Below are 4750 nucleotides of genomic sequence, written 5' to 3'. Positions count from 1 at the left end.
TGATTTATAATATTTTAGTTCCTATGAATAGTTGAGTTGTTTATCACAAGATAAATATGCATAATTAAGTAGAGTCATAAAAATCGAAGAATTATCCTTCATGTTTAATTTCAGTTTTTTAATTTATTTCCTTCAGCTGGTATGGAAATCAAATAAATTTAGAAAAGATTTATAAAATTTTGGTTTGATTAGATTTTAAAATCAAATAAATTTTTAAAATTTATATAGTTTCTTTTTAAAAAACTAAATTTCCAATTGGATCTATTGTATCTATTAATTTGATTAATCCATATATCATTACCTAGTCTAATTGTAGCCTTAGGTCTATGAGAAATAGGTTAGTGGGAAATTTTTATGAGACCGAACTGATCGTTGCAAATTTAACATTACCTTACATGATTAATCATTTTTCTTTTTAGGTCTGTTAGAAATAAATTTTACATTTTTCATGCTGGTGGCCCCTATGACGGTCCCACACTAATTTTTTATAAAAAAATAAACTAAATCAATTTTAAAATTAATTATTTTTAAATGATTTTTATGATAAATCTTTATAACTTTTTAGAGTTGATTAACTAAAATCTCATTTATTTATTTATTTTTTAAAATAAAAAATAAGTTTATTCTAAATTAACAGCTGACACTAATGTTTTTATCTAAAAATTATAAATATATCAGTTTTAAAATTAATTTTTTAAAAATATTTTTTATAAATTTTTACAACTTTTGTTCGTTAATTAATTCAAATCTCATGTGATTCAAAACAAGTTTAGCGAATGACATTAATTTTTTTTTTCACTAGATAGAAATATCAAAAAAAAAAAAATCTTATGATTCTTATCTTTACGATATATTTTATCCATAACTCTTTTTTACAAATGAAATTTTTTATGATTTAATTATGATCCTTATCTCTAGTTACGCTCCACTATATAAACGCACTCACACCTCTCTCTTTGCTTCATTGTCTCTTCATCTTCCTCTTAGAGATGGATTTCCAGAGATCCCCAATGCTCTTTCGCCTCTCTTCCTTCATCGTCTTCTTCCTTTTATTCACTTTCGAGCCAAGTCAAGCCTCCAATGCCAGCCATAGTCTCAGCCGGGAAGCCTTCCCAGAGGGATTCGTGTTTGGGACAGCGGCATCTGCTTACCAAGTGGAAGGGATGGCGCTCAAAGGAGGAAGAGGACCCAGCATTTGGGATGCATTCGTTAGAATCCCAAGTAATTTTTGATCGTGATGCTGTTTCTGCTTCTATGTTTCGTCTCCTCTTCAGATTTGTGTGGGTTAATGTTGAGGTGTTGCGTAATGTTTAAAGAGGGCTTTGTCTCGGGTGAATGCAGATACAATCGCTGGCAACGCTACTGCTGATGTTACAGTTGATGAGTACCATCATTACAAGGTTATCCTTTCTCTAACATTTTGTTCATATTCCCTCTTTTTTTCTGTCAATTGTAATTACGAGAACAAAATAGTAACTGATTTAGTGCAGGTCGAAATTTAAAACAGCATCAAACCATAAATCTGCTTTAATTACATTATGTATGCATTATAAAAAAGCATGACATTAGAGAACGATCATAAAAAGGATTGCGAGGCATGGTTACATTATAAAAAAACATGCATGTTCTACCTTTACTTGTGTCCCTTGTACTTTTACTGTCTGATGTGTCATAATTGAGCTGAAGCTTTAGATATATATATGCATTTCAAAGTTGTTTTTTTTTCTCTTCAATTTATGACCAAATGATCATGCAGGAAGATGTTGATATCATGCAAGATTTCAATTTTGATGCGTATCGATTCTCAATTTCTTGGAGTAGAATATTTCCAAGTAATGAATATCTCTATGTGTTTTTTATTTTCTTATATTCAGTTTGAACTTTCAAGTACATTTTTCATATAAAATTTCCCATCTAGATGGAACGGGTAAAGTCAATTGGGAAGGTGTAGATTATTACGATAGGCTAATTGATTATTTGATACAACAAGGTATGCTAAATTTTCAATTTAGCAATGAGCAATATATTTCTCATATATATATGTTTTAAAAAATTTTGGTTTGAAATAGGCATTACTCCATATGCAAATCTTTATCACTATGATCTTCCTTTGGCTCTTAATGAGGAGTACGTGGGTTGGTTAAGCCCGAAGATAGCATAAGTTTTAAAGGTTTGAACTATGTTTTTTTATTCATTAGTAGTTGAACCTATTTGATAATTTTGTTATATTATTTGATATGTGTTTTAGGGATGCATTTGCGGACTATGCTGATTTTTGTTTTGAGAGATTTGGTGATAGAGTCAAGAATTGGTTCACCTTTAACGAGCCTAGGTGTATAGCGGCTCTTGGGTATGATGATGGTCTTCATGCCCCAGGGAGATGTACTGGTTGTGAAGCTGGGGGAAACTCTACTATTGAGCCTTATATTGCGGCACATAATCTTATCCTATCTCATGCAGCTGCAGTGAAAAGATATCGTGAAAAATATCAAGTAAGTTATACTTTGTTCATTGAGTTATATTTGGTGACTCGAATGAAATATGATTCCTCATCCAAGATGTGTTTCTTGTATATACTCGATTCAGAAAGAACAAAAAGGCATGATTGGAATCCTTTTGGATTTTGTATGGTATGAACCTTATACTTACACAGTGCAAGACAAAGCCGCAGCTCAAAGAGCTAGGGATTTCCACATTGGATGGTGAGACCTTGTTTTAGTTCATTTGAGATTTTTTTATATTAAATTTTACTTTTTTTAAAAAAAAATTCATGTTAGATCGAGAAATTAAATTTAAATTGTAGTAAAGGATGATTTATTCATTCAATTATTTGTTTCTTCTTTGTAGGTTCCTTCACCCTCTAACATATGGGCACTATCCAGAATCAATGCAAGCTATTGTTAAAGAAAGACTCCCTATATTCACTGAAGAACAAGCGAAAATGGTGAAAGGTTCATACGATTATGTGGGGGTCAATCAATATACATCTTACTATATGAAGGATGCCGGAGTGGTTGATCCGAAACCTGTTAGTTATCAAGCTGATTGGCATGTCGACTTCAAATGTTAGATTTTCTCGAACTTTTTCAATAATGACTCAATTCAATGATACTTTATGTTATACTAATATTATATATCTTCTGATTATATTTTAGATGACCGAGATGGTGTGCCTATTGGTCCTCTGGTAAATTTATTTTGTTTTTTTTTTTTCAAAGAATGTCATTTCTTTGAATTTTTGTTATAATACTCGAGATTCGTACAAATAAGTAGCATTTCATGGATATTGTTCTATAGATTTGTCTTTTGGTGATAATGTTTGTGCATTCTAGTATGATTGATTAAACTAACATTGAATCTAAATGTTCTTTTAGGCTAATTCGTATTGGCTGTATATAGTTCCATGGGGACTCTACAAAGCCGTGACCTATGTGAAGGAAACTTATCGCAATCCCGTCATAATTTTAGCCGAGAATGGTAAACCTTATTCGATTTGTTTTCCAAATATCCAAACATTCATCCATCTTAACAAAGTTGTTCATCACAGGAATGGATCAACCAGGAAATGCCACTCTTCCAGAAGTCTTGCAAGATACAACGAGAGTTAACTACTTCAAGAGCTACATTACTAACTTAAAGAGGGCTATGGATGACGGCGCTACGGTGATAGGATATTTTGCATGGTCTCTTCTCGACAACTTTGAATGGAGGTTGGGCTACACAGCGAGATTTGGTATAGTATACGTAGATTTCAAGAATTCGAAGCGGTTCCCCAAGAATTCAGCTTATTGGTTCAAAAAAATTCTACAAAGGAAGTCAAATTGAGTGATCGAGTTCGATTTAGATTAAGTTGTTTGAGGTTTCTTGTTAGGGTTTGTTTAATAAAAGCACAATTTAAGTGAAATCTTTGAGTGCATATTAATTCAATTTTTGGTCTTTCGCAATCTTTGTACTATCCTATCGAGTAAACATCGAAGAGCATCGAGTAAGGCAAGCTATTGGATGAGCATCGAGTAAGGCAAGTCGTTGGATGAGCATCAAATATCTAGCCGGCATTGGCGATCCCCTCCATTTAATATCCTTTGAGGTAAACTCAGGCTAAAATTATGTGGCATACCAAATCAAATGACAATTTCAACTGAATTGTGCAAGTTAAAAAATACCTACAAAATTTAAAATTTTCTAAAAATATATATCAAAAAATATTACGATATGAAAATTTTGTAAAGAAAATTATTTTTTATATTAATTTTTTTAAAAAAATTGTTATTTAAAAAAGTGGAAAACATTTTTCCCCTCAAACTCGAACTCCTGTAAATATGGCGGCACCGTTCTTTCACTGCCTCGATCCTCTACCTAATTGAGAGATTGAGAGAAAGAGGAATTGGTCTATTGCGGAGAAGGAGAACATGACCCGGTGCTATTCTCAGGCTACGGCCAAAAAGAGTTGCTTCTGCTCCCTTCGCGCACCGGCGACCCTTCCCTAGCTGACCCTCATATGGGACATGGCAAAAGGCGAAGCACTCACCCCTTGCAGAATTCCGACTCCTCTCCGGACCACCTCCTGGCTACCCGTCCCTCGTTTTAAATGCAAGGCAAAGGTCAAGAAGAAGGCAAAGCTCCGCCTAGTGGCTTGCTCCGATGAAATCACTCTGTGCGAAGTTCTCCATATGTTATGGGAATATTTGAGATCTATAGAGGTTTGTGGTTCAATGTTACTCAAATGTATACATCCTACACATCGTATATA

At 33.2% G+C, this 4750-nt stretch overlaps 1 pseudogene; it reads left to right on the top strand.

The window, feature by feature from the left end:
• The first annotated feature begins 989 nt into the window (after window positions 1-989).
• On the top strand, window positions 990-3825 carry LOC122013850 (annotated as a pseudogene).
• Window positions 3826-4750: the final 925 nt, after the last annotated feature.

Source organism: Zingiber officinale, chromosome 8B (assembly GCF_018446385.1).
Source record: "Zingiber officinale cultivar Zhangliang chromosome 8B, Zo_v1.1, whole genome shotgun sequence".
Classification (NCBI taxonomy): Eukaryota; Viridiplantae; Streptophyta; class Magnoliopsida; order Zingiberales; family Zingiberaceae; genus Zingiber; species Zingiber officinale.
This window is presented reverse-complemented; position numbering and strand designations above follow the sequence as displayed.